The sequence below is a fragment of the Perognathus longimembris genome, chromosome 11 (genome assembly GCF_023159225.1).
Source record: "Perognathus longimembris pacificus isolate PPM17 chromosome 11, ASM2315922v1, whole genome shotgun sequence".
Classification (NCBI taxonomy): Eukaryota; Metazoa; Chordata; class Mammalia; order Rodentia; family Heteromyidae; genus Perognathus; species Perognathus longimembris.
The window spans coordinates 44420503-44435660 of record NC_063171.1 but is presented as its reverse complement, the minus strand read 5'-3'; the positions used below and the strand labels follow the sequence as shown (position 1 = coordinate 44435660).

Below are 15158 nucleotides of genomic sequence, written 5' to 3'. Positions count from 1 at the left end.
AGTACCACATATATAGAAAAAGCCTGAAGTGGCACTATGGCTCAAGTGGTAGCATGCTAGCCTTGAGCAGAAAGAAGCCAGGGATAGTGCTCAGGCCCTGAGTTCAAGCCCCAGGACTGGCAAAAAACAAAAACAAATAAGAAAATGCTATTAATATTTTAGTGAGTTATCGGTTAACACATAGATAAAAGCTTTGTCAAAAAGAAAAGGGTGAGAATAAGCCACATCCTAAACACATTTGATTAGATATTTTGAAATATAAAGGTGGAGGTTTTGTTTGTTTGTTGTATGGGGTTTTTTGTAGTTGTACTAGGGGTTTCTCTAAGGTTACATCTCTAGGAATGAAGAAGTCCTAGTTTAGAGGGCACAAAAGTCCATGGAGCTTCCTCAGACCTCAAAATGAATCACTGGCTAAAGGTTGTTTAGTGTGATCATCACTAGGTTCTAGGTACAGATCATCATAAGGATACTACTTCAGCCCTGCAGGCTGGTAGCTGGGGAATGTCTCCCCACCCAGAACATGAAAACCGTGAGTCACAAAGCTGAAGAGCTGCTTACACATGAGATTTCAAGAAGTACATATGGAGACATGACCACTCAGTTCCTGAGGTACACAGCTAGGTCCCAGCAAGTCTGTTCACCCAGACATCACCCCAGAAAGTTTTCTACATGCCTGTTATACTTTGGGGGTGGCAATGGCCCATTCTTCTGCAATCTTAGGGTAGGACCAGGGCAGTACATTTCTGGTCATGTGGAAGGCTAGCTGTGCCTCCAGCAGCACCATGCTCCTTTACAACCAGATTCACAGGGCCCCTGTATTGGCCACCATCTTCTTCTACCAAGGACTTTTGGAAGGCTATTCAATCCCCTGGAAATCCAGTAGTAAAACTACACAATTGGCTCTTAGTATTTCCTCTCCTTTTCAGGTAATAATAACTGTGTAAGCTGTTCTGAACTGCTGACAGGATGAATAAGCTTGAAAATTTTGGACCCAAAACTCTACTCCAAAAGACTTTGCATATAGCTTATTAATCCAAGCCGTCTGACTACTGGCATAGGGGCAGACAATTTCATTTTCAAAATTGAGAATCTGAGAGAATATTAATTTAAATCCAGAATTATTTTCCTTGAATTCATAGATCTGACTCAGAAGACAGCTCTAGGAAACTTGAGCCTTGTTGCATTAAGAGCATGATAGATATAAGAATACACACTCAGTGTCTAAATAAATAGAAGGAAAATCTAGGCAGAACTGAAAGGACTTGTGGTTAAACCTCATCATAATGTGGTCTTCAACTTCCCATTCTATTTCCCAGGCATATCTGTTCTGTTTTAACCACTTGACCCACCTCCTCTAAGCAATATGATATGCTTAAAAAAAAAAAAAAAGCCCTGAAGGACAGTCAAAAGAATGAGCTCTACACCAAGTTCTCTCCTTACTGCACATCCAAACAAACTAGTTACTTAAACTGTCAGAATGAAGTACTAGCAGAAAATACTCAGCTATCATTAGTGCTTAAGGATCTCACCAACCACCCCAAACTCAGCTCCATCATTGCTATAATCCATTTGAAAATACTCATATTATTTTAACATATCCCCATTTCATGATAATCAATTAGCAAATTCTATTTATTTCTTTAAATCACTCAAATCTCCCTCCCATTAGTTATTAAAGAAAAGGCTTATCTATACCTTCTAAACTTGTATATAATGCTATATAAACACTTAGTATTTAGTGCCTATGACTTTGAATTACTATTTATCTCTGGTGTAAATATCCAGTGCCCACAACTAATTATTTATTAAGTTCTCGATGACTTGTAACTCAATATTTGAGGCCTAACTTTTCAGAGAGCAAATATTTTTTTTAAATGGTGACAACTACCATCTTGAACAAATAATTTAAATTTTCTGGTCCTTCTTTTCCTTACCTAGAAAATGATAACAACATATAAACTTCTTTTTAATTCTAAGATGTGATATGATTATCTATGTGCTACATAGGCTAATTTTTTTACATTTTTTTGTTATATGTGCACGTCTATATATGTATGTCCTAAGTAATCAAAAGTGTAGATATCCAAAGGACCAAAGTTTTTGCTACTACTTAGCATCTCTTGTACATCTTGCCCAGATACCAGGACACAAGTGTTTGGTAGAAGGGAATTTTAACTAAGCAGCAAACATCAAGGGGAATTTGCAGTCTTAATTTTCATCAAAAACAAATACATGACAAGAAAATTACAAAGATTAGGGCTGGGAATGTGGCTTAGCGGTAGAATGTTTGCCTAGAATGCACAAAGCCCTATGTTCGGTTCCACATAAACAAAAAACCCAGAAGTGGCGCTGTGGCACAAGAGGTAGAGTGCTAACCTTGAGCAAAAAGAAGCCAGGAACAGTGATCAGGCTCTGACTCTAAGCCTCAGAACTGGCCCAAACAAAAGAAAACAAAGACTATATAAGAAGTAACTTAATGTTGTTAAAATGAGAGGTTACCTTATGCCAAATAGCCAGGAACTTATTTTAGGCAGCCAAAGAAGTTGGGATGTAGCAACTCAAGTCTAACTCTCAAATTCTACTTGCAGAGTTCTGACAAAGAGGTAAGGGAAGTCTCTATCTCTGATCAGTAAACAGCAGCAACCAAGTATTATTCATGTCAAATGATCTTGTCCTTAGTACTGATGGAAAATTAAAGGAAATAAACAGTCTGAGTCTCCCAATTCAGAGATAAAAGCAATGCTCACAAAAGAAACACATGAAAACGGCTAAGTTTTTTAAATGAATGAGAACTTGCTACCTAAAATATATATATACACTTTTTTTTTGTTTCCTGACCAGGAATCAAACCTAAAATATACTTTTGCTAATGGTATCATACTTTTCCACTGCCATGTCTCAATTCTTCACATTAGACTACTTTCATGTAAACATCGATATATTAACACTAAAGCCCCAGAAAAAAATAGCCTTTTCCTTTGATGTCAGCTATTGAATCAAAAGGTCTGAGTAGACCAACTCATTTAAAATAACCCTGACTTTTCAAAGAACATTTTTAGAAAACAAAACTGATACCTCCAAAACTACATTCTGTGTGTGTGTGTGTGTGTGTGTGTGTGTGTGTGTGTGTGTGTGTGTCTAAAACCCAAGTAGCTACCTGTCATATGATAGTGTGGATATTCCTTTGAAATAGTTAAGATACAAGGCTTACAAAGAATCCTAAGCTAGCTCTTGAAGGATGAGAGGGAATAATCTCTTTAAATGTTTATATGTTTATACCCACCTCTTTTTGTCTGTTCCTCTTCCACAATACTTTTGTTCTAGAATATCTGCTAGCCCCTGCTATTTATTTCTTTTCTCTGCTTTCCCCTGATTTCAGTATCTTCCTTCCTTTACCCTAAGAACACTCTGAAAACCACAACAGGAGGGAGCTAGGAGCTAGGGCCCTTTCCTTTCACAAGTCCCTGAAAAAAAAGCAAAGGGCCACAGTCAGTTTTCTCTCTTATAACTTTCCCTATCATATCACTTTTACCAAGAGTAGAAGAGGACATGGGAATGGTAGGGAAGGGGAAGAAAGTTATTTAGGGGCTGGGAATATGGCCTAGTGGAGTACTTGCCTTGCGTACATGAAGCCCTGGGTTTGATTCCTCAGCACCACACACACACACACAGAAAAGGCCAGAAGTGGTGTTGTGGCTCGAGTGGTAGAGTGCTAGCCTCGAGCAAAAAAAAGCCAGGGATAGAGCTCAGGCTCTGAGTTCAAGCCCCAGGACTGGCCAAAAAAAAAGTTATTTACTCTTAGAGAATGTAAGTTCATTAAAACAAACTCAAACAATTGCATCAGGCTTATTTTCCATCACTTTCTCTGGCCTACCATTCTTAGACGTTCCTCTACAAGCTGCTCAAATATACCAAATGTGTGCTCAAGAAATAAAAACAGTCCATCAAAAATTTGAGCTAGGACACTTGTCTAGCAAACACAAGGCTTGGTTCCTTCCTCAATACCACACATACAAAAAAGCCATAACTGCAAAAGAACACTGATTAAAGTTCAGAAGTGCAATTTAGAAGTATAAACAGATTTAGAATTATCTTAGAAAACACCCATGACATCAATCTTCAGAACCCCAAGAGGAACTCAAGACTTGATATGTTGGGCCTAAACATACAAAATTAACAATATTTGACAGCTTTTTACCTACAAAATGGAAATTTCATATAGCTCATTTTAATATTTATTTTCCTACTGGGGGTAAGGAGAACTATTATGAATCCAAAATAATGTTATATTGGGAACTATATACTGTAGAATTAATATGACTTGAAGTTTAATGGCTGTGTGTGTGTGTGTGTGTGTGTGTGTGTGTGTGTGTGTGTGTGTTTGGTTGGTCATGAGGCTTGAATTCAAGGCCAGAGGACCGTCCCTGAGCTCTTTTGCTCAAGGCTAGTGCTCTCTCATTTGGTGCTATAGCACCACTTCTGGTTTTTGAGTGGTTAATTGGAGATAAGAGTCTCACAGGGACTTTTCAGCCCCTAGTGGCTTAGAACCAGGACCCTCAAATCTCAGCCTCCTGAATAGTTAAGATTACAAGCCTAAGCACATGCTTGTGAAGCTTTTCAAATAACCTGTCCTCATCAATAAAAAAAGAGAAGTGTCTTAGCACATACCTGTAATCCCAACACAAGCTGAAGCAGGAAGACTATGAGGTTTAGATCAGTCTGTTGTAATCAGATTTTGTCTCCAAAAAAAAATTAAACGTACAAATACAGCTGGGTGTCTGTGGCTAAGTGGCACTGTGGCTCAAGTGGTAGAGTGCTAACTCTGGACAAAAGAAGCTCAAGGACAGTGCCCAAACCCTGAATTTAAGCCCCACGATCACCAAAAAAAAAAAAAAAAAAAAGGTATATATTCAGCCAGGCATCAGTGGCTCATGCTTATAATCCTGGCTACTCAGGATACTCAGGAAGCTGAGGTCTGAGGATCACAGCTCAAAGCCAGCCCAGGCAGGAAAATTCATACTCTCATTTCCAATAAAATAGTCAGAAAAGGCCAGAAATGGCACTGTGGCTCAAGTGGTAGAGTGCTAGCCTCGAGCAGAAGCCCAGGGACAGTGCTTAGGCCCTGAGTTCACACTCTAGGACGCAAAAAAAAAAAAGTACACACACATATGCATAAATGTACAGGCTTTCTTCCTCAGAATTTCAGGTCCTTGTTGTGCCAAGTCGCAAGACCACCCCCAAGAAGACCACCGAGATTCAGACACTCCGAAATGTAAAAGCAAGGAAGACAAACAAACAGGCACATTACAGGACAAGACAAATGAACAGCGCTGTTTTAAAAGCTGGAGATCTCGGGGTCTCTGGGGCTATCCCGGACGAAACTCCAAATGTTGTGCCAAGTCGCAAGACCACCCCCAAGAAGACCACCGAGATTCAGACACTCCGAAATGCAAAAGCAAGGCAAGGCTTTATTTAACGAGCTGCCAACTCGGGCCTCGTCCTACCCACCGACACAGCGGAGGTTAGGAGGAAGCCCCGAGCTGTGATTACACAGGGCTTATAAAGGCAAAGAACAAGGTTACAACAATCAGGTGTGCAAGCAAGATTAGGACACAGGTACAAATCTGATTGGCTCAGGGTTTAATTCTAAAATGGGGTTCACGTGGTGGGGCCTGACTTCAAAGTCTGGCACCTCAGTCCTCAGCAGTACTTAGTAAATGAGCAGACAGACTGCTTCTTAAAAATACCAAACTACATGAAGGTATCAAATCCCTGATGACAAAAGCAGAATTTGATAGTTAGTGAAATGGCCATAGGAGTACACTACTTCAAAAGCCACTAGGATCAATTCCCACAAGTTTCCCCATTGGAATGATATCACCTATCAATTCTCGGTTCATCTTCCAGTCAAGAAACTAGTCTTGATGCTCTCATCCTTTATAGACATTTTAATGTAATTTTCAGTCGGTGCTGAATGTTTCTTTATAAGCTTTTACCTTATGGGTTGAAGGGGTGCAATTCAATATCAAAAGTTAAAGAGCTCACCAATACAATGGCAAGTATATGTGTATTCATTGACCAGAGCATGTAGTCACTAAATGTATGTGGAAATTACTATGGCAAGGCCCACAGGGATACAAAAATAAAAGAGACCAATCTGTTTTTAAGGAGCTTACAATGTGTTCAGAAGAGGCATATCCAAATGCCACTTGACAAGTACCAACAAAATGATAGAACTAAGCAATAAAGAACATCATATTCTTGGGCTGGGAAAGTGGCTTAGCGGTAGAGTGCTTGCCTTGCATGCAGGAAGCCCTCGATTCAATTCCTCAGTACCAAATAGACAGAAAAAGCTGGAAGGGATGCTGTGGCTCAAGTGATAGAGTACTAGCCTTGAGCAAAAGGAAGCCAGGGACAGTGCTCAGGCCCTGAGTCCAAGCCCCAGGATTGGCAAAAACAAAACAAAACAACAAAAAGATCACATTCTTTGGAGGAAAAACAAATCAGGAAAGTTTTTATGGAAGACAAAACATGGACTTTACAGATAGGGGAAAAAATTAACAGGGCCAGTAGAGAAAGCAATAAAGAAAATAGCCTTAAAGACTAAATGAACTAGCTCTACATATAGACACATCTGGAAGACACTAAGAGAAAAAGTTACAAGCAAATTAAATGGAGTATCATTCTATTGTTTATGAATAGGCAGAAAAATGACAAAACATTGAATGATGCATAGCAATTCAGGCTAGTAGTCACTTCCTAAGAAAAAGGAAGGGGAAACGATGCAGGGTGGGACCTCAACTATATCTGTAACATTTTATGTTTTTAAACAGAGTCTATTCCTTAAATTTGGGTTATGAGCTAAAACTTTTTATGATTTTTTTCCTAAAATTATCTAAACATTTAAAATATCTCATCATGCAAAAACTTTAATAAATAACTTAGTAGCTGGAAGAACTGAGGAGTCGTTAACACAAAAATAAGTCATAAGATGATTCCCTTAAAGTTTAGGGGAACACTTGGCTAGTTTATAGTTTTAAGCTGAACAAGAACCTCCATATCCTCAAAACAATGGTACAAAAAGCTCTTAGAACAGGGTAGATTGGGGCTGAATATTGGACAAGAAGGAAGAATTTAATTGCCATCTCAAATCAGATAGCTGAGGAGAGTGAGAACCACCTTCCCACATAACTTAAATGCCGGTGTAACCAAGTCATCTCCCCCCAAAGCCAAGGAAACTTCCAGCTACACAGGAATTCAGACAAGGACTCACTGTAAGTAGCTATTCTGCGCCTCCTCTTTCCCCTCGCCTCCCCAAACACTCACAAACAATAACAAAATGTACCCTTGCCCACTTGAGAAAGAATTAAGAATTGGCAGCTCTGCTGAAGTGGAGAACTTCCAAACCAAAGCCCTTTTCTGGGGAAGATGTTGACAAAACTCAGAAAAGAAAAAAAAAAAGAATAAGGAAACACAACTCAGCCAAGTTTTGAGGCAGGCCAGTGGAAGGTATCCATCTTTCAAGTTTCAGCTGTAAATGTCATCTCTTCCGGGAAACTCTTTCTAATCTCTGCATACCCAAGGTGGAACTGACCTTTGGCTCCTCTAAATACTTCTATTATAGCTTCAATCACATTGCACTCCATCTGCAAATTCACACATTTCCTCTCATTGGACCCTTATAGAAACAGACACTTTGATCCATTTCCAACTCATTAGTGCATAGGAAAGAGTTTACAAGATAGGAGAGCAACATTCAACAGATATTGTATGATGTAGAGAAATAGGAAAAAAGAAAAAGCAATTAAGATGTCCCTGGAGAACAATGACTTGGGTTTATCAGTCCTACTATCTTTGCCTTTCTCTTCTTTAAACTCCATTCTTATAGAGCTGAATAGGTCTTGACTACAACTATTGTATTTATGTCAATAAGCTGCAAAACTGCATTCATAGGTTTTTTCTTGTTTACTAAGTGGCACCTACCACCATGCCATGCATGCCTCCAACCCTTTTTCACACTGATTATTTTTGAAGTAGGGTCTAAATTCCTGCCTGGATACATGCCTATACACCATTTTAGGCTTTTCATCATAGCTGAGATGACAAGCCTGAACAACCACACTTAGTTCCTTTCTGTTGAGATGGAGTCTCAAGGACTTTTCTTCCCCAGGCTAGGTCTGGAACCACTATCTTCCCAACTCCAGCAAAATCACGGAACCCAACTATTGTCTGAGAAGAGATCTCTTGGACTTTTCTGTCAGGACTGACCTGGAACCTTGGACCTCCCATCCTCCATCTTCCAAGTAGCTAGAATTACAGGAGTGTGCCAACAGAACCCAGCTTGGGCTTGGGATCCATTTGCTCATTTCATTGTCACTTTAAATCCAATATATCCTAAATTGAACTCATATTCTCCTTAAACATAAGGAAACCTCCCGAACTTCTTTAGCTTAGTCAATGTCCTAAACACTCACACTTATATATTATAGTCATACCTCACTTAGCACCTCCATGTCTTATATCCAGTCCTCACTAATTTTAATTTTTTTCTTCACAATCTCATTTCTACTTGTTACCCCTTATCTTACCCTCCACAACTTAACTCAGGCCTCATCACACATTTCTGATGTTAATCTCCCTTCCTTCTAAGCAACCTGAGTCTTGTTGTAATTATATTGCTTATCCTAATGAAAAAAAATTCCTTGGGCTCTCTTTGTCCTATCTCTTAAAATATAAACTTAGAAGCCTGACTTTTCAAGTCTCCTCTATAAACATAGCCCCAAACCAACCAATCCACCTGATTTCACTTTTCACTGCTACTCAGGTCAGTCAAGTAAGTCACTAACCTCTCAGATCAGTTCTATTTCTAGGATTATGCTTGATACCTTTCAGCTCCAAAATGAAATCTTTTGTCATTTTATTCATCTCTAGTACCTATTACTATTTTCTGTTGCTTGTTGTTTGTGACAGGGTCTCACTATGTAGTTCAGGCTGGCTTGGAATTCATGAACCTCCTGTCTCGGCCTCCACAATACTGATTACAGATGTGAGCTCACATCCAACTCTATTTTTTAAAGATTTTTAAATGACTTACATCTATGACATCCAACATTCGTAACTACCTGGGAGTTCTCCCAAAATATCTAACACATGAAGTCTCTACTACGTAATTAATAACATATTTTCACATTCTAAACTTTTTCTGGCATAAGTATCCATTCTTTCCAATTCCCTTACTTGCCACTGAACTGTCAATTCACCAAGGGCATAAAGTTAGCATGGAAATGAACTCACTAAAAATGACAGTTTAGTAATTTCTACTAGGCAAAATAGTTTTTTAGAGGCAACAAAGGGATAAGCCTTTTAAAAAATTCAGTTGAAAATAATCCCCAATCTAGCAGTATAAAATAAAATTCCTGTCTATTCCACCACTGAACTGCAGCTCAGCAATAATATGGAGTCTGACCCAAGAGGTAACAGCCTGTGCTCATGACATCACAAACACAGTTTTATAATGATTACAAGGTGGTGTGAGGATTAGGGTGGGGGTTTGACAGGGAAGAAGGAAAGCAAGTCAATGAAAGAATAGCTGAATAGCTTTGTAATTGTGTTTACTTCTTACATGAGAGCATTTCCCATTCATATTTTTTAATTGGCCATATTTTCAAAGAAGTTTCCTTCAAGAGGAAAACTGGCAGATTTTTTAGTAACAGTGATACACAGAAGACCCACTGCAGAACCCAAGATTTGAGAAAGCCAGCTTAATCTTCAGCTCAGCAGCATAAGGCAGTGAGACCCCTTCAGAGTGAAGTTTCATTCTGGCCTGAACATAGACATCATCTGCCAGTGGATTTTAGGCACAGGCCAGATAGCCTTTGAAATTAGTCTACATTAATATACTCAATTTAGTCTAGTCATAATATTCGCAAATGGACTACTTATTTTGTGGATTTCTGAGACCAAATCTTTAAAAGGATTGCTCTTTGACATCAGTGAATTCTCCTCACCAGCAGGTAATACTGACTTAGAAGTATAAATTAATTCAAAATCAGTATGATCCCCTAAATACTAAAATAAGCCTAGTTTTTTAAAAAAAATGAATTTTAAAGAAATAGATTTCATTAAGTTTTAAATTCTGATGTCAGTGCTCCCTACACCCTCAGAGGTAACGGAGTTGAATGCCTTTGAAACATAATACCATCCTTAGCTTACCACAAGCACTTGAGGAGAACCTAGCCATAGTCTTGCAATTTCCCCACAGGTTCGTACAGTGTCAGATAGGTATAAACAACACTCAGTTTTGTAAATACATAAACTTCCAGGAAGAAGTTTATGTCTCCTGGCTGTTTCCTTTCAGGCCAGGCAGAAGAGTCACAGTCTACCGGTGCCTGCCTGACTCCTTTCCCTGAGTTCCTGAGCCAAAGAGCTCAATACTTCTCATTAAATCCGCCCTTTGTTCAAGGACCTACAATGACTCTATTGACCCTTCTATCAACATCCACCAGTCTAGCCTCTGAGTCCCCTCCACCCTCTTGCTACCCATGACTCCGACCAACCCACATTCTCTCTAGTCCCTCCTGTATTACACACACACACATGACTTAGCCATTCATACTATCACTGCACACCCTATATTCTAAAAGAGCTTTTCTTTTTATTCCTAACACAAAAACAATTTCATTTTCTTGAATGTTCATACTTATTTTATAACTGATTGAGAAGTAACGTGTCCAAGGTCATAAATTAAAAAGGACCAAGGTCCATCTAATTCCATAGCCCATACTACTTTATGATTAACCCATAACTGCCCAAGTCCACTTCAAAATTCACCAACTCAGAAAACTCCTTTACTATATCTCAATGATTGTTACTTCAAGATCTCTCAGCCCTTCCATATTCCACCTGCAGCACAAAGTTTGGTTCTATTTAGACAATGTTTCCTAAAAGTTAAAGCTTCCAGTAGTCTGGCTCCCCATTTATATGTGACTTTATGTCCTGTTCCAAGGAAAAGGGCGCCTGTTTTTACATCTTTTATATCTCCCAGCTTGTCATTATAACTTAAGAGATTTCTTTGTCCACAGGAATGCTCAATCATTATTCAGCAAGAAGTTATTTTCGCCAAAAAAAAGCCTTTCATATTAAAAAAAATTAACTGATAAAACTGTCCTGCCTCTACCTTTCAGATACACAACACATTAATTATCTGAACTTATCAGGAGAAATTCAGAAGGTGCCATTCTAATATTTCACAGATCTTAAGTTCCACAGGAAAGATACTGTTGAGGTCACATTTCAAAGCATTGTTTGATGATTTTCCCTTTGGTGAGATAAGTGTTTGAGGTAAGAAAAGGGGCAACTCCCCTAACAGAAATGTGCATGTGTACACCCATGCACACACGTTCACACACATATGTACACATAAAACACTGATGGCTCTGCCAGCACGTCTAGCACACTTGTGATATTCAAGAGTTCCAAAACGTTAACAAGTGGTGCTCAGTGTCATTTATGTGAGATGTTATACTTAATATTAAATGTTTCTATCATAACTCTGGTTACATATACTAAATCAAAATTCCAAATAAAGCCTTCTGAGAACTGTGAGGCAGTGGGTTACAGGGCGGCTCTCTACTTATTCCTAGATTTCTTCAAACCTTTCAATCCCACCCTGTGGAATAATATATGCAGTTCCATGAAGGGAACTTGCTAGATATAGATATAAATAGAATTTACCCATATATCATAAATGCTATTGGTACTAAACAACTTATACTGATTAAAACTACATAGTCAAGACTCTAGTTGGTTATGTGTGATTTTTTAAAATCAGATTTTAGTCTCCACATTAAAACTTTTCTGACTAAAGGATTTCGGGGGGGGGAGAGAAAAAACTAAAGAAATTAAGCAATTAATGTACTGCTTTAGGAACACTTAAGTTGGTAACATATCAATAGCAAAATCCAACTAACAATTAGTATTCATTACTGATCATCCTGCCTTACATATGACATCAGAGATCTTTTTTGTTGTTTGTTTCCTGTGAGAGTCTTTGGCATTGAATGAAAGGGACAAGTCAAACCAGGCAACAACTACCAAAAATATTAGTTTCAGTTTGTAAACTATCTTCCAAATTTCCTTCTTGCTTGAGGAAATAATGCCCAAAGCAGATATCTGTTCAAGTCTAAATTATTTATGTTAATGGATAATTATTGGCAGAAAGGAGCTGATAATCCCAAATGCGAGGGGAAATCGAAAAAAAATCTATTTTGGTTTTGGAATATATGTTTTCAGCATATTTTTCTTCTAAATTATTCCTAGCATGAGCTAATATTTGTATTCATTTGCAATCTCTAAGTACATAGTAACTGGCCACTTATAGGGGGTGGGGAGTGCTCCGAGGTATGCCAGTTCACTAGTGGAAACTAGAACAGACTGCTATTCAGCCTGTACCGGAGCAACATCAATTTCATTTATTTTACAGTTCTGTTTAGCCTCCAAAGTATCAATAGACTAGCACAGCAGACTGATTTACTAGACTTTAAAAGATCTGCTTGAGAGATGATGTGGACAAGGAACATAACTCTTCATTGTTTGCAAATTATGTACAACAAACATTGAACTACAAATTGGAATCTCCAGGGCCACCCAGCCTAAGTCCCTGCAGAATTCTCCACCCCATCAGGAATGTAATCTCATTTACTCAGAAGGAAATTTTCTATATATTTTTAGAAGTTATATAATACAGAAAACGTATTTTTAAAAAAACATTTAGAAATTATTTAAGAGTAGGGCCTATTCTTTAAAACACTTAGGAATTATTTAAGAGTAGAATCTATTCTTAACACCACCACCTCTCTATACTTTGCTTTTCCACTTTTGACACAGGTTCCGAAAAACAAAAGAGATCCAGCCTCCTCAAAGTGCTCCTAAATATACAGAAGCCAAAGACTGAAAAATTACCAGCCTCCAGTTTTCTAAATAAAGCATTTTATGTAGTACTTAAGTCTTTTTAAAGAAAGAAAAGAAAGAGCCAAAGTCTGGCTAATTCATGAAAACTGACTAAAAAGTTAGGGGAAACATCTTACACAAAATTTCACCAATCAGCTTCATTCAACTTTCCGATTTTTACATTCGTCCTGCTCCCTGAGCAGCAACCTAGGTTAGACAGCCATACTACCAAAGCAGGGGGGCGGGGGGGGAGAGAGACTCCGAGCTGGTCCTTGTGAGCCGACAAGCTAAAAATACGCCGGCCCAGTAAACAAATCCCACTCCATCCCGACCGGAGCTACACCGTTAACCTAGTAATTATGAGAAGAGTGAGATCACGCAGCCCCCGGCTTACTCAACATCAGCTTCTAAAGTTTCCATCGGCTCATGGCAACTTTTCTTTTTTCTAAAGTTCATAAGCCTGCCATAGGAGCTCTCTCCTCAGTCTCTCTCTCTCTTTCTCTCTCTCTCCTCAGTCTCTCTCTCTCTCTCTCTCTCTCTCTCTCTCTCTCTCTCTCTCTCTCTCTCTGTCTCTCTCACTCTCACACACACACGCGCGCGCGCGCGCACACACACACACCACACCACACCTTTTTTCGCTCCCTTCCTCCATTACTTTGGACGCACCTCAGTTTGGCTATCGACAAGGAACAAGCTCGTCTTCTTTTCATTTTTACCTTTATAGAGACTTTAAGATGAACTTTATCCTACTGTGGGGACTCGAGCCTGCATCTCAACCATTCTACAACTCTTCCGTCCCTCCCCAAAAGTCTAGGCTGACCAGAAAGGATCGTCCAAACTGCCCAGCGCAGCTTGAGGAGGCCAGGAAAGCCCGGGGCGAGGAGCGCGGGGTGCAGGTGGAAGGCAGGGGTGGTGGGGAAGGGGGTGAGGACGAAGCAAGGGGCAGTCAGGCGACCGGGGGGCTCCGAGGGGAAGTGGCTTCAGGTGAGATATCAGAGCGGAGAAAGGGGGGGGGGGGTCAGTAGAGATCAGAGGGGCAGAGGCTGGGACTCTGCAGAGGTGGGAGGGGCGGGGGCAGACCGGGGAGGGTGTCAGGGCTGGGGGGCTCCGTTACCCTCGCGACTTTCGGGGCCAGGCCCTAGGCCGGGGCGGAGTGTGGGGCCCGGCCGCCTCTCCTCATTCCTCGGCAGTGACCCGGGGGTCCGGCCGGCCCCTCCCCCGACGACGATGGAGGTGGAGGTGGTGGCGGACCCTGAGACCGCGGCTGTCGCTCCACACAGGATCTGAGCCGGAGCTAGACGGGACTGATCGGGACTGGCCTCCCCCGTGGATCTTTTTTTTTTTCCTTTTTTTTTTTTTTTTCCTTTTTGCCTGCTCCACGGAACCCGGTCGCCCACTCTGACTCCGGCTGCTGGTTCAGGATCGGTGGCTTTCAGCCGTCCGGCCGGAAACAAGCGCCAGTTTCCGGCCGGAGCGGGTTGGTGGTGACACCCAAGCCGCCCCCGGGCCTCCTGCCTCCCGCCCGCCCGCCCTCCCTCCTGTCCCGCCCCGCCCCGCCCCGCCCCAGCCCCGCCCCGCCCCAGCACTGCCCCGCCTTCAGCGCCGCTCCCGGGCGGGCCGGTGCGACGCGGCGCTTGCCCCGTGCGTGACCCAGTGCTTTTCTGGCCCGCGTCCTTAAAGCCCCGGCTCCGCCCGCGCGCTGCCACCGGAGCGGGAAGGGTCCGGATGAACTCTGAAGACTCCGGAGGTCGAGTCCGTCGACTCCTGTCCTTTGGGGAGAAACAGAAGAGGGGGGTGGGGGTGGAGTAGGTCTAGAAAGGTGAGAGGAATGAAAATAACTTTAGAAGGAGAGACTGAAATTCTAGTTAATCTCCAATCTTTCCGGACTGACCTGAGGAAAACTAACAACGCTTCTTCTAAACCGTTCTCCACCCTGCCCTGTCACTTTTTGAAGAGCACATACCCTTCTCTATAAACACTTAATACCTGGCATAACAAGGCTTCCCTGTTGACATAGCAGCCTTGTACTGTTAGCACTATCAATAAACGTGTGTGCCACTTTTGTTTGCAATGTCTTTTTATAACTACAGCATAAAGTAACTCAAATACTTATTGAGTCCCTACTATGTGCAGGGGCTTATACTCCGTCATTTTGGAAATACCAACATCAAGATCAAGATGTATCTCAAAAATCAAGATCTTACAATTTA

General features: G+C 40.8%; 1 protein-coding gene across 3 annotated transcripts in view; it reads right to left on the bottom strand.

Moving 5' to 3' along the window:
- The window catches only part of Otud7b (OTU deubiquitinase 7B), a 63205-nt gene extending 48793 nt beyond the window's left edge, over positions 1 to 14412 (bottom strand). Inside the window, exon 1 of one of the 3 annotated variants that reach the window (XM_048356453.1) lies at positions 13615 to 14412. The gene's annotated coding sequence lies outside the window, so the exon portion shown is untranslated. The remainder of the gene's footprint in view (positions 1 to 13614) is intronic. The other 2 variants (XM_048356455.1, XM_048356452.1) reach the window with 2 other exon arrangements.
- Between the last annotated feature and the right edge of the window lie 746 nt (positions 14413 to 15158).